The sequence below is a fragment of the Amblyomma maculatum genome, unplaced genomic scaffold (genome assembly GCF_055883805.1).
Source record: "Amblyomma maculatum isolate TAMU_Amacu unplaced genomic scaffold, ASM5588380v1 scaffold_16, whole genome shotgun sequence".
NCBI lineage: Eukaryota > Metazoa > Arthropoda > Arachnida > Ixodida > Ixodidae > Amblyomma > Amblyomma maculatum.
This window is the reverse complement of record NW_028146741.1, coordinates 631,291-658,232: the sequence shown is the minus strand read 5'-3', so window position 1 is coordinate 658,232 and position 26,942 is coordinate 631,291. Positions and strand designations below refer to the sequence as shown.

At 47.6% G+C, this 26,942-nt stretch overlaps 1 pseudogene; it reads left to right on the top strand.

Moving 5' to 3' along the window:
- Positions 1-24,907: 24,907 nt before the first annotated feature.
- On the top strand, positions 24,908-26,631 carry LOC146171887 (uncharacterized; annotated as a pseudogene).
- The last annotated feature ends 311 nt before the right edge of the window (positions 26,632-26,942 follow it).

Sequence of the window (26,942 nt, the reverse complement as noted above, 5' to 3'; positions counted from 1 at the left end):
TCATAGAGACCATCAGGTGTCACAAAGGCGGTTTTTGGTCGATCGTCAGCTGCCATGGGTCAGCTGCCAGTAGCCCGAGCGAAGATCCAGAGATGAAAAGAAATCGGCACCTTGAAGGCAATCGAGAGCGTCGTCAATACGTGGAAGGGGGTATACGTCTTTTCGCGTTATCTTGTTCAAACGCCTGTAATCAACACAGAATCGTATAGAGCCATCCTTTTTCCTCACGAGAACAACTGGAGAAGCCCAAGGGCTGTGCGAAGGCTGGATAACGCCACGCTGAAGCATGTCATTAACGTGCTCGGTGATAACTTGACGTTCAGCAGCCGATACCCGATAAGGGCGCTGGCGTACCGGGGCGTGCGTACCGGTTCGATGCAGTGAGTGACTACGGATGTGCGCCCCAAAGATGTCCGAGGAAGGTCGAATGAGGAACGGAAGCTGACGAGCTGGTCGCGTTGATCTGCTGAAAGGCTGGCATCCAGACAGCCAGAAAAAGCTGCAGTGGAGTCGTCGTTCTGTACAGAAGCGGGCAAGTCAATAGTATCGAGCTGCAGTGGGGTTGGGTCTTCTGAGACGGCAGATGTCATAGCGTCATCAAAGGACTCGACATGACCAAGACGTTCTCCCCGAAAAAGCGTTGACGGACAAGGCGACGGGTTAGGGACGTATATGGCGCTGTAGTCACCACAGAAAGTGAGAAGGGCGAAAGGCAGGACTAAGCAATGGCGACGATTAGCGGCGTGAGTCGGAGTGAAAAGAACTGTCGAATCAGAAAAGCCGGCGCAGGAAACGGGCACGAGGACGGTAGAGCAGACGGGGATGTCAGTATCTTCGGCCACAGTTATCTTATCGACGTGGAGCGGTGTGTCAGACGAGGCGGCCGGTGAAAGCGGAGGCAATTCGATGCTGGCTCGGGCACAATCAATAATCGCATGATGACTGGTGAGAAAGTCGCAACCCAGAATCAGTTCGTGAGAGCAGTGAGGCAGCACAAGAAATTCGGCAACATACAAAACACCCTGAATGACAATTCAAGCTGTGCACGCCGCAAGCGGTTGAATGTGATGTGAGCTGGCAGTTCGGAGAAAAAAGTTCGAAACAGGCGTCGTAACTTTACGAAGTCGGCGGCAAAGGTTGGCACTTATAACAGACACAGCGGCGCCAGTGTCCCCAAGAGCGAGAACTGCGACGCCATCAGCAAATACTTCGATAACTTTGGTCGGGGAAGACGGAGGACTTGCACAAGTAGAGGAAAACGCAGTTCTTTCCTCCGGAACTGCGGCTGTTAGTTTTCCTCCGGGCCAGCAGGAGAGCGACGGCGCAGCGGCGAGAGGGAACGACGGCGATCGACGGGAGGAGTGGGAGGAACGGTCAGGATAAAATGAGTCCGCAGAAGTGCCAGCAGGGACAGGGGGAGGGGAAGGTTCAAAGTTTGAACTGTAGTTGTAATTGTACAGGCGGGGGTTATTGCGGTATGACTGCGTGCGCTGGCGACAAAGCCGGGCGACATGGCCAGGAACGCCGCTCCACACTCGACTGATCCCACCGCTTCCCCTACCATCTTGTGCTCTGGTGGGCTTCGCCAGCGTGACCCCAGCTTTTTCAGTGGCGCCGAAGACCAAGATGTAGACGACTGGCTATCCTCCTACGAACGCGTAAGCGCCTACAACAAGTGGGACGACACCACGAAGTTAGCCAACGTCCTCTTTTACCTGACCGATGCAGCAAATTTATGGTTCCGCAACCATGAACCCGACCTACCCACCTGGTCGGCCTTCAAAACGAGCTTTTCCGAGGTGTTCAGCCGCCCCGCTGTGCGCAAACTGCGCGCCGAACAACGCCTCGAAGCCCGCGCTCAGAATCCCGATGAAACGTTCACCAGCTACGTAGAGGACATTGTGGATCTTTGTAGACTTGTTGATCCTTGTATGTCCGAAGCTGACAAGATCACCAAAATCCTGAAGGGAATTTCCGACAATCACCGAGCGTTGGTGTGACACTACAATTATCCCAGGGAGAAAAAAGTGTCGTCCCACTTGTTGTAGGCGCTTATGCGTTCGTAGGAGGATAGCCAATCGTCTACATCTTGGTCGTCGGCGCCCCTGAAAAAGCTGGGGTCACGCTGGCGAAGCCCACCAGAGCACAAGATGGTAGGGGAAGCGGTGGGATCAGTCGAGTGTGGAGTGGCGGTCTGGCTTGTTGCCTCAGGCATAGCGGATGGCGGAGCGAGTGTGCGGCTGCGAAGCTCCAGCGTGAGAGGAGTGAACGAAGAGCAGCCTCCACCAAATGTAAGGGTGCGTTGAAGCTCAGGTCGGTGTTCAGGTCGACCGTTTAACTAGCGCGTCAGTCTCTTGCGTCTTCGTCTTTTGTCTGCCGTCTTCTTTTTTTTAGCACGCGCCTTTCGACATACGCTCGTCGTCTTTGTCACCATCGACAATCACCGAGCGTTGGTGTGACACTACAAGGGGAAAAATTAGGTGCAGGGAATATGTTTCCCAAACATTCGAGCATTTCTCAGCAAAATGGGCTCACTAAAACTTTTACGGATGCACAGAAGCCTTCAACAACAACAAAATTTAATGCATGAAAGCGGCATCGGCTATGACGGATGATTTTCATTATTAACACCACATTTACCACGTGGGATTGTTTATTGTGCAGTCAAATCCCACAGCAGAGGAGCGCCTTTCGAAACGGTTGTGATTGAATCCACCGTTCTTGAAATCAGCCGTCGAGCGCCCTTGCCATTGAGACACTGCGACAGAGGTTTGAAAGCAAAAAATAAAAAAGTACTCGCACAACTCTATCGTGCATACAGAAGGCATAGCAGGCATAGAGTGGCCTGTTCAAACTGCGTTCTGCTATATGAAGCAGTATGCGATGGCATATGTTTTAGTAGCTGCAGTATTCCAAACAGAAACGGGAATATGCGATTTCTGAGCGTTTGCATTAACTTTTATTGACGGCAGCGACCTGTTTTGCTTTGACATGGCGGTAACAACAGTGCCCCTGCGTTTGAGACATTGCATGTGAAAGGATCTCAAACGCCGAAGAACGCTATGGATGATGTGCTTATCCAAGCATGACATGCTCGATACGGATAAGTATATATTTTTAATGAAGCGTGGGGTTATAGACTGTTCATATTTATTTTGCAAGAGGCATATAGGTAAGCAAAATCTCACAGAAACCGCGAAACACAAAAAACACTCCTGTACACGCCACATGCGCACGCGTAAATCACTGCGGGCTGGCACGCGACGCGAAAACGCATCCACACTGACTAGGTTTCGCCGCAAGGTGGCGACAATGCTAGATCTCGAGGCCAATATTCCATCCATCCATCCATCCGTCCGTCCGTCCATCCATCCATCCATCCATCCATAAATCCATTCATCCATCCATCCATTCCATTCCATCCATCCATCCATCCGTCCGTCCGTTCCATTCCATTCCATACTTTCCATCCCATCCCATTCATCCCATTCCATCCATCCCATCCATTCACATCCATCCATCTCATCCATCCACATCCATTCGCATCCATCCATCCATTCATTCCATCCCATTCCATCCATTCCATTCATCCATTCCATTCTATCCAATCCATGCCATCCATCCCATCCATTCCATCCATTCACATCCATCCATTCACATTCATCCATTCCATCCCATCCATTCACATCCATCCATTCCATTCACATCCATCCATCCATCCATCCATCCATCTATCCAATCCATCCATCCATCCATCCATCCATCCATCCATCCATCCATCCACTCCGCGCTTTGACCTACCGCCGTCGCTTCGACCCCTCCCCAGAAGCACAGGCGGCGATGTGCAGGGCATGTGGGAGCGAAGACGAGACGGCGGCGCACAGCTTTCTCCGTTGCGCGAAACTATCGCCCGAGCCGACAGAGGACACACTACTGCGCGCACTAGGGAACCTACATGTTTCGCAAGAGAGTTCTACTTAAGTTGAGGACAACCCAGAGGGCTATGGAGCGAAAAATGGTAGGGGTAACATTAAGAGATAGGAAGCGTGCAGAGTGGGTCAGAGAAATAACTCAAGTTACCGACATTCTAATGGAAATTAAGAAGAAGAAATGGGCTTGGGCAGGACATGTAGTGCGAAGAGAGGATAGCCGATGGTCGCTTAGGGTAACAAACTGGATTCCAAGAGAAGGAAAGTGTAGCAGGGGGCGGCAGAAAGTTAGGTGGGTGGATGAGGTTAAGAAGTTCGCGGGGGTCAAGTGGATGCAGCTAGCACCATAGAGTTAAGGAACTCTATGGCTAGCACAGAACCGGATTAAGTGGAGAAATATGGGAGGGGCCTTCGTCCTGCAGTGGGTATAGTCAGGCTGATGATGATGACGATGTTTCGGAGCGGCGCCCGGCTTAAGGTGGTGACATCTCCTGCCAGGGTTTCCGATGTTGGCCAAAAACTACCTTTAAGCTTGGTGGGCCGCGATTTTGGTCCCCAGCTTAGGAGTGGCACGCTTTGTATATGTAAAACCTGGGTGAGTCAAGAGGAGAAATTGGCCGAATTAACCGATAATGAACATTACGTGGATTTTTGTGGGGATCACAGCTTGGTAATTAAACCACAATAACATTCCTTAGTAGAAAATATCGATAGCCGACGCATTGTTTCAATGTGCATGATACGTGGTTGATGAGCATCGTCTACCTGATGTATAGATGAAGTGCCGATGGCCACTGTGTAGTTGTGTTTTACTCTAACTACCATACTTCAACTGCTATATAAATTGAAAGCTTCATCATCATCATCATCAGCCTGACTATACCTTGCGCAAGAAGAAATGGCAAGCGTGGATCGAGGGCAAGGACAACGGGGATGTCTTGTGTGCGGTGTGCGGGCGGGAGACATAGACGATCGAGTATATTGCGTTGACTTGCTAAGTGCTCATGCCATCTCAGCCTAGCGGGTCAACTTTGCCGCAGGTGCTGGGGTTCACGTCTGGACAGCCGCAAGGAGACGCTGCGGTGGACAGTGATGCGACACAGCGGGATGAGAGGGCTGTGGCTGTGGAGAGAACCAAACGACGCCTTGAGAACTGGATAGGCATACTAGATAAGTGTTAGTGGCGTTGCGCCAGGGCGGGATAGACTCCGTCACAGTAGGGAATTGACTTGGCTAGGACCTGTCTGGTCCACCTGGTAAAAAAAGGGAAGCCTCAGAACCAATCCGTTAAGCCAAGCGTTGTGGTCGTTCAATAGAATGCAGGTCCTACGCATCATATGGAAGGCGAGGATGTTGCCAGGTCTGACATATCCAAATGCAGTGTTGTGTACCACGTCCTCGACGCGGGAATTTATGGAGCGAGGGCAGATAGAGGTGGGAAGACGGGCACTGAAAGCTCATCGTTCATCCCCCAACGAGGCGGTGCAGGGTGATGTTGGTTGTTCCTCCTTCGAGGCCCGGGAGGCAGTAGCCAAGATTACTTTTGAAATGCGTTCGTGGACTCTGGTGGCTGACCGCTGGGTTCATCGAGTACAACGCCGCTGCCTTTTGCACTGCGGAGTATGCACACGCTGGAAGAGGAGGGTACATGAACTGAGTGTAAAGTATGCGGTACCACTGCCAACTGTGACAAACACTAAAGACACCTGTTGGACTACTTCGAAGGTGCGTGAACACGTGGCAGCGGCGGATACCAGGCGGTGGCGAACTGGTGCAGCGGCCAAGTCGGCTCTTGGTATGTACTCCACGCACAAGAGGGACATCACTCAGGAGCTGTTTTATGACAACTCCCTGGGGAGCGCCCTGCTTTTTGAGGCCCGTGCGGGGGTGCTGCGCACGAAGAAATGGCACGCGCGGATCGAGGGCAAGGACAACGCGGATGCCTTGTGTGCTGTGTGCGGGCGGGAGACAGAGACGATCGAACATATTGTGTTGACTTGCTAAGTGCTCATGCCATGTCAGCTTAGCGGGTCAACTTTGCCGCAGGCGCTGGGGTTCACGTCTGGAGAGCCGCAAGGAGACGCTGCGGTGGACAGCGATGCGACACAGCGAGATGAGATGGCTGTGGCTGTGGAGACAACCGAACGACGCCTTGAGAACTGAATAAGACATACAGATAAATAGTGTTGGTGCCGTTGCGCCAGGGCGGGACAGACTCCGTCACAGTAGGGAATTGACTTGGCTAGGACCTTTCTGGTCCACCTGGTAAAAAGGAGAAGCCTCAGTACCAATCCAATTCAAAACCCACTGCAGGGCGAAGGCCTCTCCCATGTGTCTCCAATTAACCCGGTTTTGTGCTAGCTGCATCCACCTGACCCCTGCGACTTCTTAACCTCATCCGCCCACCTAGCTTTCTGCCGTTCCCTGCTAGGCTTTCCTTCCCTTGGAATCCAGTTTGTTACCGTAAGCGACCATCGGTTATCCTCTCTTCGCACATGTCCTGCCCATGCCCATTTCTTCTTAATTTCCACTAGAATGTCGGTAACTTGAGTTATTTCTCGGACCCACTCTGCACGCTTCCTATCTCTTAATGTTACCCTACCATTTTTCGTCTCATTGAAAGCTTATGTCGAGTATAATAGCAATAAAATTATTGTAGGTACAATAGTTAAATTTGTTAATTCTGAATAGAAATGAATTTTGCGCTGCAATATCAAGTAATACATCGTTGGATACCTTGCGTCGACTATAATTGCGATTGACTATTTGAAATTGTTAATTACATGCAATTCGTTAATTAACTGTTATTAAAAATTGAACTTCTTACTTTAGCATCAAGTCATATATCATTAGATGGCTTATACGGAGCATGTTTGCACTACACTAATTGCCGGTTTGGTTAAGGACTCTTAACTAGTTAATTGTGATTAACATTTGAACTCTCCTTTAGTTAATTTTAGCTAATCACTGTCAATTAGATAATCGTGATTATCACTTGAACTTTACGCTGCAACGCCAAGTCATATATCAGAGGATAGCTTATATCCAGCACAATTACAATACACTGGATTGCCGGTATTTGTTAATTGGTATTATTTAAATTTTATGATTAAAAGTAGCTACAGACTATAGCATCAAGCCATATATCAGTAGATAGCTTATACAGAGCACGTTTGCGCTAATCTAATTGCCGATTTAGTTAAGAAGTACTAACTAGTTAAAGGTGATTAATATTTGAAATTTAGATTAGTTCATGGTAGTTAATCACCGTTAATTAGTTAATTGTGATTAACACTTGAAATATAGGCTATGTCAAGTCATATATCACAGGATAGCTAACATCCATCACGATTGCAATGCAGTAATTGCCGGTCTTTGTTAATTATCGTTATTCAATGAACTGTGATTAAATATTAAACTTCAGATTACAGCATCGTCCTATATAATTGGATAGCTTATGCAGAGTATGATTGCACTGCACTAATTGGCGCTTTAGTCAGGAACTGCTAACTAGCTAGTGGTGATTTTAGTTAATATAGGTAATGAGTGTTAATTAGATGATTGTGATTAACACTTGTAATTTAGGCTATGCCAAGTCATATATCACAGGATAGATTATATTCATCACAATTGCAATCGACTAATTACCGGTCTTTGTTATTTGCCATTAATTACGAATAACAATTAAACTTAAGGCTACAATGCCAAGTCATGCATTACAGGATAGCTCATGTGTGGCACTATCGCAATGCACTAATTGCCAGTATTTATTAATTGTCATTATTTAATTAACTTTGAATAAATATTGAACTTCAGGCTATAGCATGAAGTTATATATCATTGGACAGCTTATAGCGAGGATGTTTGCAGTACATTAATTACCGGCTTTAATTAGGAACTGTTATCTAGTTCTGATTAAAGCTTGAACTTTAAGTTACACCAAGTCATATATCACAGGGTAGCTTTTATGTGGTATATTCCAACTAACAGCGGTGGCGTAGCGGTAGAACATCCGCCTCGCATGCAAGAGGACCGGGGTTCAAATCCCGGTGCCGCGCAATTCTCCACCGGATGACAAAAAAAAAAAAAAATCCGCGTGTCGATGGAATTGCATATACAGGTTTGGGGTGCGACCTGATGCCGGTGAACACCTCCGGCAACGCACTCCCTCACCAGAACAGGAGTTGGCCACCCTGGTGCAGTAATTGGCCACAACCTCCTATGATAAGCTCCATAAAACCCCGGCCCTCAGTCACCAGCGGCTGCGGAACAACTGACCACGGCGGCGGTCAGACCTGTGACGCAGCAGGGGGTGCTAAGAAAGCCTGGCTCCGCTGGACAGGCCGCCATTGGAAACTGACCCTGGCAACGTTTAATGCTAGAACCCTTGCTAGTGAAGCTAGTTTAGCAGTGCTGTTAGAGGAACTAGAGGGCATGAAATGGGATGTCATAGGGCTTAGTGAGGTTAGGAGGCCGAATGAGGCATATACTGTATTGAAGGATGGGCATGTACTGTGTTATCGAGGTTTACCAGAGAGGCGACAACTAGGGGTAGGTTTTCTTGTCAATAAGTATATAGCGGGTAATATAGATGAATTCTATAGCATTAATGAGAGGGTTGCAGGCATCGTAATTAGGCCTAATAAGCGGTATAAACTGAAGGTTGTACAGGCCTATGCACCTACATGTAGTTATGATGACCAGGCAGTTGAAAGCTTCTATGAAGATGTAGAATCGGCAATGCGAAAAGTAAAGACGCAGTATACTGTACTAATGGGCGACTTCAATGCCAAGGTAGGGAAAAAACAGGCAGGAGACAAGGCAGTAGGTGACTATGGCATTGGTTCTAGGAATAGCAGGGGGGAGTTACTAGTTGAGTTTGCAGAGCGCAATAACTTACGAATCATGAATACCTTCTTCAGCAAACGGAAGAACCGGAAATGGACATGGAAAAGTCCTAACGGAGAGACTAAAAATGAAATCGACTTCATAATGTGTTCAACCCCCGCCATTGTGCAGGATGTAGAGGTAATCGGGAAAGTTCGATGTAGTGACCATAGGATGGTGAGGTCCCGAATTAGCCTAAATCTGAAGAAGGAACGCAATAGATTAGTAAGAAAGAAACCCATCAACGAATTAGCGGTGAGGGGGAGGGCAGAAGAGTTCAGAATCTCGCTACAGAATAGGTTTTCAGCTCTAACTGAGGATGGCGACATTACCCTAGAGGCAATGAACAATAATTTCAGAGATATCATTACTGAGTGCGCAGTAGAAGTAGGCGGTAGGATAGTTAAAGAGGATACCGGTAAGCTGTCTAAGGAGACGAAAGATTTGATTAAGAAACGGCAGAGTATGAAAGCTTCCAATCCAACAGACCAGATCGAATTGGCCGAGATATCAAAGCTAATCAATAAGCGCAAGGTGGCCGATATAAGGAAGTATAACATGGAGAAAATTGAGCATGCTGTAAAGAACGGGGGAAGCCTTAAAGCGGTAAAGAAGAAATTGGGCATAGGCAAAAACCAGATGTATGCGATAAGGGACAAGGCGGGCAACGTCATCACTAATATGGACAAGATAGTCAAAGTAGCCGAGGAGTTCTATACAGATCTCTACAGTAGCCAAAGTAGTCAGGACCGTAGTGAGATTGGCGGTAGGGAAAAACAGTCAGACGTTCCACCAGTGACGAAGGACGAGGTCAAGAAAGCACTAGAAACTATGAAAAGGGGGAAATCAGCTGGAGAGGATCAGATAACTGCAGATTTGCTGAAGGACGGGGGGGATATCGTGCTAGAAAAACTGGCCACCCTGTATACGCAGTGCCTGGTGTCATCGACGGTACCGGAAGCATGGAAGAATGCAAACATTATCCTCATTCACAAGAAAGGGGACTCTAAGGACCTTAAAAATTACAGACCAATCAGCTTACTGTCTGTTACGTATAAGGTATTTACTAAGGTAATCGCCAATAGAATCAGGACAACCTTAGACTGCAATCAAGCAAAGGATCAAGCAGGGTTTCGGAAACGGTACTCTACTATCGATCATATCCATACCATCAATCAGGTGATAGAAAAATGCTCGGAATATAACCAGCCCTTATACATAGCATTCATTGATTACGAAAAAGCATTTGACTCAGTTGAAACCTCGGCGGTGATGCAGGCATTGCGAAATCAGGGGGTAGACGAGCCGTACGTGAAAGTGCTGGAAGATATATATAGTGGCTGCACAGCAACCATAGTTCTACATAAAGAAAGCAATAAAATTCCCATAAAGAAAGGTGTTAGGCAAGGAGACACAATCTCCCCAGTACTATTCACAGCTTGTTTAGAGGAAGTATTCAGAGACTTGGAATGGGAGCAGTTAGGGATAAGGGTAGATGGAGAATACCTCAGTAATCTGCGATTTGCTGATGACATTGCCTTGCTAAGCAACTCGGGGGATGAACTGCAAATAATGATTGATGACCTAGACAGAAAAAGTAGAATGGTAGGCTTGAAAATCAATATGCAGAAGACTAAGGTAATGTTCAACAGCCTCGGGAAGGAACAGCAGTTTACATTAGGTAGCGAAATACTGGAAATAGTAGGCGAATATGTCTACTTAGGACAGGTAGTAACCGCAGATCCAGACCATGAAAAGGAAATATCAAGAAGAATAAGATTGGGATGGAGCGCATTTGGCAAGCACTTGCAGATTATGACTAGCAGCTTACCGGTATCGCTCAAGAGGAAAGTGTACAACAGTTGCATCTTGCCTGTACTCACCTATGGGGCTGAAACGTGGAGGCTAACCAAGAGAGTTCTACTTAAGTTGAGGACAACCCAGAGGGCTATGGAACGAAAAATGGTAGGGGTAACATTAAGAGATAGAAAGCGTGCAGAGTGGGTCAGAGAAATAACTCAAGTTAATGACATTCTAGTGGAAATTAAAAAGAAGAAATGGACATGGGCAGGACATGTAGTGCGAAGAGAGGATAACCGATGGTCGCTGAGGGTAACAAACTGGATTCCAAGGGAAGGAAAGCGTAGCAGGGGGAGACAGAAAGTTAGGTGGGCGGATGAGATTAAGAAGTTCGCAGGGGTCAAGTGGATGCAGCTAGCACAGAACCGGGTTAAGTGGAGAAATATGGGAGAGGCCTTCGCCCTGCAGTGGGTATAATCAGGCTGATGATGATGATGATGATGATTCCAGTACACTAATTTCGGGTCTTAGTTATTAGCCATTAATTAGTTAATTGTGATTAACTTTTGGCTACACCAAGTAATATCGCGGGGTATCTTATATCAAGTATGAATGCAGTATGCTCATTGGCGGCCTTTGTTTATAACCACCCAAAAAGTGAATTGTAACTAATAAAATTCATTGAGTGCAGTTCTCGTTTTTATCTTTTCTACATCTATACTTAACGTCAGCAAACATTGGCTCTCCATTCTAAGCAGTTTGAGTCCTTTGAACCTCCAAGCTTTATTTTTCAAAGTATTTCAATTAATTGATCAGTTACACACTATACATTTATTCATCAGCATCAACAACCATTCGATTTTCATTCTGTGCGTTTTGACACCTTTTGAAAACGATTATAAAAAACCTACAGGGCGAGTCAATCACAGCCCTGACAGAATACGTGAATACGGAATGAAGAGACTGACAACTACCGCAGGCATGGAAAAATGCTAGTGTATAGTCCTCATACCCAAACCGGGAAAGCCGCCAAAACTAGAAAGCCTACTACCCGTATCGCTGACTTCGTGCGTGGGAAAGCTAATGGGTAAGCTAATTCAGACGAGACTTACCAAATACATGGAGCAAGAGAACCTCTGATCACACGAAACGGTGGGCTTCAGGCCGGCACTACGCACTAAGGACGTGATGCTCAGACTTAGATACGATATCACAACAAATGAATCTTAGGATATAAAGACTATTCTCTAATTAGACGTAATCAAAGCCTTTGACAATGTGAAGCAAAAGGGAGTGCTCGAAGGTCTCCAAGAGATTGGGGTTAGAATCAGAACCTATAACTACATCAAAGACTTCCTCACAGACAGAGAAATCACCATGAACTTTCAAAGCGTCAAATCACCCACAGTCGCCTTGGGTAGCGAGGGAACGCCACAAGGCTCTGCCTTGTCTCCCTTTCTATTTAACACCACTACTAAAGCAAATACCGGACTTAAAATTTAGCATGCACGCAGATTACATATATCTCTGGATAAATAAAGGTAGCGACGCAGGCTGCCGCGAATAAGGTGGTTGAGTACGCTGCGGAACGCGATCTATCCTGCTCACCGCAAAAGTTAAAAATATACATCTACAACCCCAAAAATAAGAAAAATAAAGCAGGCATAAAGATAAATGTCGAAAACTACCCGGTTCCACACGTAGCGGAAATCAGAATCTTAGGAATGGTCCTCCAAGCAAGCGAGCAGAACACAAACACCATCAAAAAGTTAGAGAACTACGCAGCCCAAGTTACTGGCATATTCAGAAGAGTAGCGCTTAGAGGACACGGTCTCAAAGAGCGCATTCTACTAAAAATGACACAGGCCTATATCGTCCGTCGCATTGTTATGCCACATCTTTTCTCAATCTCAAAATGACAGAACGTAAAAGAATCGACGTCATAATTCAAAAATGCGCCAAACGCGTGCTAGGCGTCCCTATCTCCACGTCAACAGAGAAGCTAGAGAAAATGCGAATTAATAATACATGGCAAGAGCTCACTGAAGCAGTCAGAATCGCTCAAGACTAAATCAGACGGAGACAGGCAGAACCATCCTAGACTGGGTCGGACTCCAAACAGACAGAGGCCCGCAAACGAAAACATCTATCCCACCCAACATCAGGGAAAACATACTTGTACTGCCTTAACCTCGAAACATGCAGCAAGACTACAACAAAGAACGCATAGAACACAGATCCAAAGCCATCGCTAAAAGAATGAAACACAAAGCAGTCGAAGTTGCTTATGTATAGATGCATCATGCGAGCGATACGGAGCATCATTCTCGGCAGTAGTAAATGGAAAAGATGCCCGTAAAATTACGGCCTCAACATGCACCCGTGACATTAGCAAAGCTGAAGAGGTCGCAATAGCGCTCGCATGCACTGGCACTTAGGTCAGACTGTAATCAGCGACCGCAAAACGGCTGTCTGGAATTTTGAAAAAAGACGGATCTCAGAGGAAGGCGAAAAGATTCTCACAAATCCCATTACTAGAACCATATACATCATATGGATACCAGCACACGAGTCTGCCCCTGGCAACAAAACTGCGCACCTGCTGGCCCGAGATCTCTACCAACGGACAGCGGTAGAACAGCTCGAATGCAAGGGAAGAAAAGATTGCACTATCACATACAACGAGATCACTGAATCTTACAAACTAGATCAAAAAGCCCCCCCCCCTCTCTCCCCACCTCCAGATCGGTCACTCACTAACAATGAAGCACGTATCTGGAGGCGATTACAAGCCGGTGACTACTCTGCCCGGTCTGGGATTTCTTAATACGACCGGGGAGGAAACAGATTCAAAATGTAAAAATTGCGGCCATAAAGGGACGCTAAACCATATAATAAGGGAATGCGCCGATTCTCAAGACGCCGGCATTAACATTGACAGTAGAGAAGCCTGGGAGGTTTGGCTGCGGAACAGTGGTCCCACCGTTCAGCGGCACGCGACCCGCCTGGCGGCTAAGGCCGTGAAGAGTTCTTGTAACCTCACCTGATCTAAGCCTCCGGGGCCCCCTGAGCCGCTCCTCGGCCTGCGTGCCGGGGGCGGGAGATGAAGGGCTCCTTTTAGGTGGAAAAAGTTTTGACTCGGTCATTAATTGGTCAGCGCTCAATGCTTTCCGCCAGAAATCTAGCGGAGCGTCCCCTCCGGTGACGTCCCCGTGTTTCACATTTTGCTACCACGGCAGAAATATGGCGCTGCCGTCGCGAGGCGAAACTTGAGCTTGAGATGCCTTATCGTGTCCGACTTTTCTCTGGTTAGGGTGGTCAGGCAGAATGACGTGCTTTTCTTTACGATACTCCCCAAGATTGGCGACAGAATGCAACTCGAACCCGAAGAGCTCGCTCTGATCGAGAGTCGATTTGTGAGCGCCGACGAAGCCAGACCAGCTCTTCTACTCGAAGGAGGCTGTGAACAAGTACAACGTCGAAGTGGCTAAGACTGACGCAGACGCCGGCTGAAATTGATGCCGTCAATGTGCTACGCGGATTGAGAGACACGACCGATTAGAAGCTCATCCAAAACTGTGCAGAGGATGACCATTGAGTAAGATATATATATATAGAGAGGGCACTCGACGCCCTTTGCGGCCCAGCTCAAGGTTCCACGACTCCGCCAGATGGCGTTGCACCTACGAAAAAATGTTTTAGCTTCAGGAGTGTATATAATTAAATATTAATTAAAATATGTCGAAGTATCGGAATATAGATTATTTGGTTACTAAAAGTAAAGCAAGATTAAGTGTATAAACAGTATTAACCATCACTGCTAGGTGGTATGCACCGCAACCTCCCGATTAAAAGGTTCTGCTTTATCCGTTGCCCCCCATGCCCGTGCGAACACTTTTTGCGTCCCTGTCGTGCACTATAAAAGGGGCGCGAGAGTGGGTTGATGACGAGCAACATCGTTATGTATTGCTTCAGGCACTGCCTCCGCTCTTTTAAACAATGCCGGTAACTACTTAGAGCGGCGCAAGCACCTGTGTATCAAACTAAGAGACGCATGCGAAAAACCTAAACCGAAAGTAACATTGCGGCCTCCGCGATTTGGTATTTTTAAAGCGCCCCGCTCTGATGCTGGCATGCTTCGCAGACTCCGCTGTGCGTTGAAACATGATTTTACTGAAACCCAAACACGGGCCGCTGGGGCCCTATGGGAGTGTCCTTTCCTTATATATATGCTACTCTATGAGATGACTAGCATCGAGATGGGCAACTTGCCTATCAAGATCGTGCTCTCAGTCGGGCGTCCCTACATGCTCATTGCTCACGATCAACATGGACGTGCTGGACGGATTAGTCAGCGGCTCGGTTGGCATGCTCAAACTTTGTGAATGGGAGCCTAAGGTGGATTTCCCCAATCGACTCTAGCTAAAGTTTGACTTGCCCAGGGCGGGACATCTGTGCGCTTCTGAAGGCTGACGATGCGAGAAGACGGGGACACGTGGTTCAATCCGATTGGGTTCTGATAGGCCGAGTCGTGAAGCGTAATCACGGATAACTTAATCAAACTAAACGCAAAGAGCATCGCTGTGCCATCTGTATGAGTCGCGCATGCGCTCTGGCCGTTATCATTCAGCCGCTTGTTGGCTATATATACCAGCCAGCAATCTCGAACAAACGCTCTTCTTCTTGTTGTTTCCACGCTGCGTGTTCGTTGTTGGACCCCGGAACACCATCAGTCTTACACAAGAGTGAGAGTAGAAAACTGGGCAGGTTGGTAAAAATGGTAAGTATTCATCTTGTTGTGGCACCATAGGGACGAGGACACGGAGAAAGACAGACCAAGTGCTCAATCAACTGTCAAAGTTTACTGGGACATGTAATATATATGAAAAAACCCAAAAGAATACACAAAGAAACAAAAGGAAACACATGCGCACTCCGGCCCATGGTTACAAGGCTCATATCAAAACCGACCTGGTGTCAAACCGTATCAAGTGTTTGAGATAGTCAAATTCAGCATCAAGCAGCAATAAACGACGGCGCGCTTACACGTTTGTCGGATGACTTTTATTTTAAAGGCCTCCACAATTTCTCGAGCTGTTTTGTCTTTATGTCTCCAGATAACACGTGATTCATGGAACAGCGGTGTGCAATCATGACCCTTGACATGCTTGGAGGAGCGTGTTCCCGACCCGCCTTCGAGTGACCTGGCATACTCATGCCTCGCGCGGCAAAAGCCCTTTATGTGGCCCTTTCTTTTTTTCTCGCAAAGTCAGACAGCCGGAAATCCGGATTTGCCCAGGGCTGGATTGATCTCTGAGAGGTGAATTTCATCAGTGACAGTGAACCTTTACGTCTTTCGACACGCTGGCATAGAGCGTTTCGCACTTGAAACAAGGCTTTTCGGAGTTTTCGCGTGTGCAGGACACGACTCGTTTTCAGTTTTGAACCCCGTGAAACACGGTAACTCGAACCACCTTTGCAGGCTGAATGTTCGAAACACTTTCGCCTCAGAAAGAGCGCAGCGGGGTTTGCAGAGACTCTTCCAAGTGCACACCCCTGTGAGAGCCGGGCCGCGGGACGCTTGGACCCAATTTTTACCGGTGGGTGTCCGGTAAACTATTGTCAAGTGTTAATGAGTTGTCGCGTGAAATCTCTCATCAAACGAAGTATTTTACCGCCTCCTGAGTGCCCGATTCCGCAATGGATGTATGTTTGCTTTTCAGTATATCATGTTCATTTAATACAACCGTTTTAGTGTTAACCCCCCCCCCCCCCCCCCCCCGCTGTAATTTGACGAAGGCGATGCAGGTATTTAATAAAGAAATAAATGAATAGTCCTCTGCGCACGCGGAAGGACTAGTACGTCTAAGATTTGCACACATGGAGTGGAACAGAATTCACCTTCTTTTTGTGGTGCTTAAGGACTGGCAACTATAGACACAAAAATTTCAAATCCAGATTGCCTTGGAACTTAGTGACTTTACCCTTAGTGACGTAACCAATAATCTCAAGAGCATAAAACGCCAGATAAATCATGCTGAGGTCGCAACATGACTTAGCACTGAATATAGAAAGTACCGAATATTCGCGATTGTAAGCTCCACCCGATTCTAAGAAAACGATCCCCCTCCCCCCCCCCCCCCCCCCACCGTTCCCCTGCCATTCACACGAAAAAGGTTTTGAAAAAAAGAAAAGAAAGTTTCCATGCGAATCAAAGCAACTGCTTATTTTTTGCAGGGAAGAGCGTGTATCCAAGGTTGCCAAGCGAATTTGCTCGCTCTGTCGTCGAGCCCGAGCTGTCAAGAGTCGCGAGATGGCGCAGCGTCTGTGGCGTGATCTCCGGCTTTATAAATGTAGCTGTATTCGGACATTACATAACAGATGGCGGCAGGGAACGCCGAAAACCGGCCGAAAGCGATCCCGATAACTCTATCAACGTGTTATCACGTGGTCCTGCTAATGGAGGCAAGCGGCAGGTTTTGCGGGCATCGCGCGTGTGCGATGCTTTGTTTGGTGTCATGTCAGTCCTTTGAGAGTATGACAAAACTTGAAACGAGTTTGTAGAAGGCTTTCAAGCGAAATATAATTGGGTTTGCTGAAAATATGTTTTCCAAGTTTTTTTTGTAGTCAGGTTTTTGGCATCAGAGCACAGCCTAGTAATGCTCTCGCCTTAATAATTTTGTCCGTTTAAACTAAGTGATGCGGGAAGAGAGCAATAGGTAGGCCATGTACTCTCCGGTTTTAACTGAAAAACAACGATAAACATCCACAGGTAGTACGGGATCGCTTTAATATGCAAAACATCGTCTTTTGCTATGTTCATGCTGTTGTGGGATGTCGTTTCCGCTGAAGGACGAATCCCAACATAAAAACGTAACGACTGTTTACTCGATTAGCGGCTTCAGCGGACGAGCATACCAACGCCATGCTCGTCTTAGTAGCAAAAGGCAGAAGCCTAACGGCCCAACGTACCAGCCGGGCCATGGTAGAAAGAGTGAATGGGATAGTAACTCCCATAGAAGCCTGCGTGTCGGCTCTGAGCGAGGCTTTAGTTTCTTGGCGCCCCCTGTGAACTGTGGGGCAAAACAAACAGGTGACGTTGTGACGTCACAAGAGCTTGTGACGTCACGGTAGCCTACCATTGGCGCAGAATTTGATTTTTGTTTACGGACGAAAAACAAGGCAAACGACGACGGAGGCAGAACGATGCTCGGATAAGGCGGATAAATGGACGCCGTAACTGTTCAGCCAACATTACTCGACATGGATTTCTACTGTCAAGTTTTAGGTTAACTGAAATGTTATGGCATCTTCAACTACCTTATCATGGCATACCTTGATGCGGTAATGCGACGCAGTAAGTTAAACACGTAGCAAGGGGAGTGGAACGAAAGGCTTTGCGCGATGCGACACGAGTCCTGGGGGCAATAAAATCTCACCTTCACCGTTCAATTAAAACAGATGCAGCCAGACGCCACTCGTGCAGACGTGTATCCGTAAAACAAGCCACCGATCTGTGACACATGCATTATCCCATCGTCCGAAAAGGCGCACATGCAGCGGCAATCAGTTTCTCATCGAGCGTGCGCAGTGTTCCCTTTGCTGTAAATCTCTACCACAACCAACAGAGCAAAATACTGTCTGTTTCACACAGATAACCTACTGTGCACGCAGCCCACAACGCTTAAAATTGAACCGGGGCTGATGACGCACTCACCCCGCTGTTGAAAAAGCTTCAGTCTGATCCATATCCGACTTAGATTATCTGAGTTTTGGGCAACTACGCGGCGGGTACTAAATAGCCGAGAGAGGTCCGTAAAAAAGGGTTAAAACATTATAAATATGACACGTTTTTTCTTACGCAAGAAACGAAAACTGCATTTCTGCGCGTGAATATTATATTTGCTTTCTAGTTCTGTGCAGTGATCTTATTTGTTGTGTTTTAAAATTTTGCCACACAGTTCGCAGGGGCTTTTTTTCATCGTTCATCAGCACCATGGAGGAAGGAAAAAATTGAGGAGAGGCCCCATGCATCCCAGATGCATTGCGAAAAACGTACCGGAAGTCACGTGCTTTTTTTTAGCCTTGATATGGGGCAACGGTCTTAGATATCTATATATAAGAACGTTGATATGGGGCAAATAGCAGTCGCGTCAGCGTTGCTATGGGGCAGCATGGCTGTCGGCTTCGGCGTCGATGTCAGACAACGTTCTCAGATATCTAAGTACGTTGGTGTCAGATAGCACGGAGAAGTGATCAGACGGGGATCAGACTTGGAACAAAACGCGTGCAGCTGCCTATTGCCAGCGGCATCAACTCGATGGTGATGATCATGGAGGAAGGAAAAAACTGAGGAGGGGCCGTGACGTCACTTTTAGCGACGCCGGCCCACGACCGGAAAATGCTGTGGCGCCACCTACACATGGGGCAGCTTTTCCCCTCGCACTCCTCTGTGTGCGAGGGGAAAAGCTGCCCCATGTGTAGGTGGCGCCACAGCATTTTCCGGTCGTGGGCCGGCGTCGCTAAAAGTGACGTCATGGCCCCTCCTCAGTTTTTTCCTTCCTCCATGATCATCACCATCGAGTTGATGCCGCTGGCAATAGGTAGCTGCACGCGCTTTGTTCCAAGTAGCGCGACCTGTTGCATTGATCTTGGCCGCGCAGCCTATCTTTGTAGCATGGTAGCACGGGTAACATTAAGAGATAGGAAGCGTGCAGAGTGGCTCAGAGAAATAACTGTTACCGACATTCTAGTGGAAATTAAGAAGAAATGGGCATGGGCAGGACATGTAGTGCGAAGAGAGGATAACCAATGGTCGCTTAGGGTAACAAACTGGATTCCAAGTGAAGGAAAGCGTAGCAGGGGGCGGCAGAAAGTTAGGTGGGCGGATGAGATTAAGAAGTTCGCAGGGGTCAGGTGGATGCAGCTACCACAGAACCGGGTTAAGTGGAGAAATATGGGAGTGCCCTTCGCCCTGCAGTGGGTATGGTCAGGCTGAAGAAGATGATGATGATGATTATGAGCCATCGTCGGTGATGCACATCGTATAAACGTTGGTGATGCATGCCTTAGGTAACGCAGCGGTGGCGCTGTGTCTAATAGGTAATGTAGTCCAGCGTGTGACCGGGTTACGCTGGGCCGGATGATTAGAAGGCGAAGACTGCGTGGAAATATGCTCAGAGTGTCGCCCCACTGTCCTAGGGCCCATTCTTGACGAACAAAGTCCCGTTTCCGTTTCTTCGGACTAGAGAAACGGGCTAGCAGGTGCTCAAAAAGCAGTCCAAAGGAGGGACGGGGGAGACACCCAAGGCTCTGCCGTGACCGCCCTCGAAAGGTACCCGCTAACGTTTTTGTTGCTGTAGCAATTGACCATTTGTAGAAATCAGTAAATCAGTTTCTCCCCAAGGCTTGTTTTCCAACTCAAGGTGCACAATGAAGGAGCGTGAGTCACAGTTCGACAGTTACCGCCAGTACTTGGTGAGCACTGTTGTCGAGCGTCTTCTGTTTTGGAAACTGCACGCCCCTCGCTATCCAGGTACATTTTAGGTTTCCCTGCGTCAAGCGCCAATGTTTAGCGAGCATTCTCAAAAATTACATGCTGTCGTCCCAAAGGATCGCGCTGGTATGACTGATTTATGTTAAAGTACGCTTGTAGCTAATGCAGTCAACTTTAAATAGCACTTGCCTGAAGGTGAAAACATTTCTTTTTGCCTCTATAATCTTGTGTATATTCAGAACTTTTTCCCCGATAATCGACGCGCCTTTTACAGTTTTCCCCATGCGTCTATCCAAACAATTTTCGATTCCAAAAAAATGTGCAAGAACGCTGAAAAACATTTGCAGAGTTCTCGAAAAATAAAGTCCGGAAAATACACGCTGTAACCGTAGGCCATTGAGGGGTTCCGCTGACGCTATCGCGTCGTAGGGGAGCGAAACGCACCTCGAATATTTAATTCCTTCAGTTTAAACCATTCAAACGAAACAATCGTGTCGCAAGACCTTCTCCCCCCATCAGAGTACGATTTTAAATAAATGGCACGCAGAAAATCTGTTTGCCCTTTTATTACGATGACGATGTTCACTTTACAAACGTTTTTCTTTTTTGGTTTTCGCGTGCTAAAATATTCGAATGAACAGGCGCACACTCCTCAACATCGAAGCGTTATCCATCGAGTGGCCTCCGAGGGGCCTCATGTTCTTCATGCTGCATGTAGGCGAGCTTGAGAACTTCGATTAGGTCACGATATTGCTGCAGGAGTGTCTCCAAACGCTGGTCGAGCTCTTGCAGCCGCAGCCGAATTTGCGCCCTCTGCGCACGCGTCTCGCCATTGCGCAGCTTGGCAGGCTGCTGCTGTTGCTGCTTCTTTCGAGGGTTTGCCATCTTCAGAATAGAAAGCTGGAACGAGCAAATGACGGAGACTTAATTGAGGATCATTGTAGCCATATGTGCAACGTTATGTGATCAAAACGAGGTTAGCTCCGAGTAACACCTGGCCATTTTAAAATATATCAGTGAACATGATAGTGCAAACCGCAGGGTTACGATATTGTTTATACCAAAATAGTGGATACAAGAAAAGAATAGCCGTTTTTCGTTGAAGCTCATGCATTTTGCAACACGATTCACAAAAATGCGCCTAGAAATTGACACAAGTAATTGATCTAAAGTTGATCGAGAATTTACAGTCGTCTGCTGCGAAAAGTCTACATTACCGCTCACAACCAAGGCTTTGAAGAGCGCATGAAATATATGCAATACAATTCACTCTTTAAGCCAGAATCGCGTGGAACTTTCATTCAGACGCTTCTACTACGTCTCGCCGGGATGGTCGTGATGTGCGGGCGTTCGACTGCCGAACTCAAGACGCGGAATTGTGTTTGTACTGGTCAAGCGGAACTTCCAAGTAAACCGCTAGCGTTTTAGTCCACTTCAGATTGCAAAACGTTTCGTGCTGGATATCTGATTCTGCATGCCAGAATCCCAAACACTTCTCAAAATTGACAACGCTGCTTGTCTGTTTGCAAAACTATTGAGTAACTTTCAATACCTCAATGTTACTACTGCATTCGGTATTATATTAAGCCACAGCATCAGCATATGCTAAAATGCGCACTTTACATGCCCACAACTTGAAACCGCGAACGGATTCGCATGGCGAAAATCACTCTGCACAAAGGCTCCAAATATACAACAAAAAGCAGAGGAGAAAGCCTGCAATCCTGCCTTACAGATGCGCGGACATCAATTTTCTCGGTCAGCCTTTCTGTTTATTATTAGACGCGTGGAACAACACGCATATGTCATTTTAACCCCATTAACGATAACCGAACCCAAACCCACATATTGTAACAAACAGTGCAAGTATTTCGCGCGAAACCCTATCGAATGCTTTCTCAAACACAATTTGAAGCATTGCTACTTAACGGTTCAGAGCATCGCAACAATCTAAATGTTGCGCGCTACCCGAATATTATTAAATTTACTCCGGCCTTTTATACCACACGTTTGGTGAGAATTAAGGTATTCTATACAATATCTTAATAACGCTTTGTATTCTTTTTGCTAGCACCTTCTTGAGGACTTTGTAATCTATGTTAGTTAGCGTGATTGACCTGAAGCTTCCTATCGTAAGAAGCTTCTCGGGGTCTTCAGTCTTCGATATTAAAACAGTACAGAGACTGCTAAAAAAAATAGGAAATAACCTACATCGAAGCATCCGACAAACGGTTTGTAAAGCATCAAAGCCAACCTATCTTTGAAGCATTTATAAAAAACAGCACTCGAGCCATCAGGCCCTGGTGATTTGTCAGCATTCAATTCGTCAGTGACACTCACTGCTTCCTGAACACTTATTTGATTCCTTACCCTCTGAGTGACTTCATGTTCAAGTTGTGGCATAAGGGGCCAGTACTCTTGCATGAAAAAGCCCTCGTCACTCGAGGCACTGTCTGCTCAAACAGCTTTTGATAATATTCTGCAAAGGATTCTTCTATTTCGTTCTGTTCGCGATGCAGCTGTTCGTTCTATTCGATAGCCCCCATTTCGTACTTCCGTGCATATTGCTTTTCATCTGTGATAATGTCCTTTTCGTCGGCACTTCATCAGCTAGTCACTTCTCTGAGCGCGCTCTTATCGCGGCACCCTTACATTGTGGGCATTTATATCTTCCAGCTTGGCTTTTATCTCTTATATGCCCTCTATGGGCTAACAGTTAGTTGACGCAGCTGTTTTCCTATTTCATTTCTCCATATTTGATTTGCCCCGAGCGCTCAATGACTTTGATTTAAACATCCAGCTTAAAGCCTTTCCAGCCTCGAGCCAGTTAATCGTAACCGCATCGAATTTCTCCATGTTCTTCTGAACTTAATTCAAAAAGATTTCATCCTCCAGTAGTCTTGAAATAAATTTCCACATATTTCAGTTCATTTTCACCTTTTTCTACTTCTTTCCTCGCAGCGTAACTGAAACTGCACAATGGTCACTGAATATGCGTCACTTCATATTTCTCGCACGAACGTGCTAAGTCTGGCGACACGTAGACCCTATCCAAGCAAGCATGACAAGCTCCCTGAAAATGGGCGAGTGCTCCTGCTTTACATCCGTTAGGAGGCATGTTACATCCTCTATATCTGTACACGTTGAGCATAGGTTTCAGACAATCAGAAATAGCATCTTTTACGGTGCTCGCTTCAGATCGATCCGTTGTCTCAACAACACAATTAAAATCGCCAAAAAGTACCACTGCTCAACTACATTCAAGATACATGCCAAGTTCCTTAAAACATTCCCGTCGCTTCCTTTGCTTTCTTGGCGCCTACCAAAGCAATTGCCCTCAGTTCAAGTTGCTCCTATGTGAAGTCACACACAATGAGTCACCCTCTTGTGCACGTTATCCCTCTTGTCCACGTTATTTTTTCTTAGACTATGCCGACGTCTTTCCTCAGAAAGACAACACCCCGCCGACATACTGGAGGCATGGCTTACACACGCATTATAGAGAGTACGAAAAGGAAACGCCATACTGTTTGCTGTTGACGTTCTACGTTCGTTTCTTGTATGGCCACGAGGTATAATCTAGTTCGTTAAACAAACGGTTTAGATGCACTTGCTTACGTCTCGGGGCTAAACCCCGCACGTGTTATAATGGCTTCATAAAGTTAGCTATACACACTCAGCAATGCTGCAGGCGATAGTTATTAATCATCCCTGCGTAAGTCTCTTGGCGCGAGTAAGCGACGAAGAACGTGAACAGGCCGCCTTGTCTCTGTTGCCGCCAACTTTCCACTTTTTCCCCAGGGTGCGCAGTTCGTTTTATGTCACGTGATTTCTCGTAGTCACGGGTAAGGGGCCGCTTCATTGAGGCTGACCCTGCATGCATCGGGTTTCGGCGTTATCTCCGTCTGTTATTCCTTCTTCCGCCGCCTTCCCCACAACGTCATCACTTTCGTCTTAAGCCGATTCAGTGCCGGAGGTGTCTCCAGAAGCCTTGTTGCTTTCCGCCGCACTCTCCAGCGCCACAACGCCAACTTGCCCGACAGCGAATTCAGCACCAACAAGAACACGACGCCCAGCGCTACTGCAGGACTGCCAAGATGATTTGGAAAACAGATATAGAAGGAAAAATTTAATCGTCTATGGAATTCAGGATAGCTTGAAAGAATCATGGGCTGACTCCGAGCAGAAAGCGATTTCTTTTTGCTCGCAACAACTGAACGTCCCAATTGGCCCTGAAGTAGCTGAAAGGGCGCACAGAATTAATTGGCAATTTTTCCCAAATGAAACAAAGACCACTGATTGTAAAATTCTCATCGCTTAAGGATAAACAACGGGTGCTATCTGTGGCCTCAAAGCTGAAAGGAACAGATTTTGCACTAAGTGAAAACTACTCAAGAAAAGTACGACTTGATAGGCAAAAACGATTTGTTTGCTCAGACGCTTGGAGGCGAAATCAAGAGTAACTTCAACAGATTGAAAATGTGCAACCAAATTTTATGCGCTGCGATAGCCGAAGCGAACGGACGCGTTCACGTCGGCTCCGTCATTTATGATTAATTTCGCAGTGCTAATTTGCGCCAATCGAAGTTTTCTCTATCTCGATGTGTTCGTGAAGTCGAAAAGCACCGACGGATATTGAAAGTTCCCAAAGGTACGCCTTTTCTTCGATTTACCGGACAGTTTTCATCACCGCCGTGCGGGGGGCGTCCCGCTAGGTGTGTTCCGCGAGCAATAGGCCTCGTCGCTGTCGCGGCTGCCGTGGCTCACCGCCTCGGCGGCAGCCACTCAGCCCGAGATGGAGGAAACGTCCGTTCTGGCAACGATCGCCGACTCTCCAATGACCGTTCAAGTTCAAGGCGAAGAAATTTCACCCGAGGAATTCCACCGCGGCCATGGATGGACGCTCGCGGGGGAACGCATGTCCCCCGCGACGCATGTCCCCCGATGTCCTCCGTCAACGAGACCTCCACGCGAAGCTCGCCGGCACCGACAACCAAGTAAGCAAGAAAGCGAAAGGAAATAAGAACGTTAGAGCCTCGGCCATCAAGGCAGCGAGAATGCCAGCCATGCCGCTGGAGGAAACCAAGATCGTAATCTGACCGCGAGGGGGACTCGACATCACCAAGATCGGCACTACGACCGTCGCTGCGGCCATTCTCGCCGCGGCCAAGATCACGAACGAAGAGAACGCATCGGACACGATCTGCCCGAACGCGCAAAAAAATATAATGGTAATCAGCCCGCCCAAGGAAGAAAACGCCGTCCACTACGCAAGAATTCAAGCTATATACATTCAAGACAAGACCTTCGAAGTCAGCGCGTACCGCACGGCGCCGTACGACACCGTGAAGTGCATCATCCGAGGCATCCCTGTCGACGAGAAAGCCGAAGATCTCGACAGCAACATTGTAAACGACAGAACCCACTCGCCGTAGGCGCCAAAAGAATCGGCAACACGACCACGATTATAGTAACCTTCAGAGGACCCAAGATACCGAACTTTGTCCGATATGGTGTCACGCTCATACCGTGCCACCTGTACAGAAAGCAAATTGACGTCTGCCACCAGTGTGGTCGGGTCGGGCATCGCAAGGACGTGTGCCCGACGCCAACCAACCGGATCTGCAGGGGCTGCGGCCAAGCGAACCCAAAAGAAGACCATAAAGGTACATCCAAATGCAAATTTTGCGGCGGCACTCACCCGACCGCCGACAGAGAATGTAAAGCCAGATACAAGGTTCCCAACGTCGTTCGCAAGCGTCAGTGGGAGCGCCGAAAGGTCAGCCATCAGCTGCCGTCGGAGAGCGATTTCCCACCACTTGACAAGCCAGCTGCCCATAAGTCAAGAACGCCATCGAGAGACCGCGCGCAGTCGAGAAATAGCAGCTGCAGGAGCCAGAGCAGAGACGCGCGAAAAACGAAAACCCAAGGATCACCGTCGCGGGATATAGTCGGTGGGGCAACGCCGCACGAGGTATCATGAAGACCAATCCGAGCTACAACGCCAAGACAGAAGACAACGCTTCAACCAAGGAACGAGAGATCAACGAGGCCCTAAAAAAGGAGAACGCGACCCTGCGAACCACCATCAACAACCTCACCAAGGAAATCGCGGATATTCGCAACGCCCTCTGCAACGTTGAACAGCAAAGATCCAGCCCGAGCGGCAACAACAAGGAAGAAAAAACTACGGCCGACGCAGACAAGGAGCCGGCAACGAAGAAGAGGGCCGTCGAATCACTCAAGACCAAGAACAACATGAGCAACTGCAGCACCGACAGCAGCAACAACAACGTCGAGGCCAAACTCAACAGCCTCGAGGATATGATCAAATCGATGAAGCAAGCCATCGAAGCCTTCCAAACGGAGAACTTCAATAGACTCAACAATCTGGGAAGAAGCGTGCAACTAATACTAAGCAACCCAACGTTCGCGCCAGTACAGCATAAAGTCAACCAAGCGCAGCAACATGGAGAATTCCGAATAGGACAATCATGGCCTCCAACTCCACAGGCATAACAGTGTGGCAGTGGAACTGCCGCGGCTTCGTCAAGAAGAAGGCAGTCGTCCAGCATTACATCGAGCACGCGGCTCGCAAGCCAGACGTGCTCCTCCTCCAAGAAACACTAACGGACAAGCCGTCCCTCAACGGCTACAGGGTGCACGCGGGCCCACCTGACGGCAGAGGCCTGTGCACCCTGGTCAGGAAGGGACTCACCTTCGTCGAACACCGGCTAAGCAATGTCAGGATTGAACACACGCTCACCGAACTCATACCGACCAAGAAAAGAAAAAACAGCATCTTCCTTTTGAACATCTACAGTAACCCA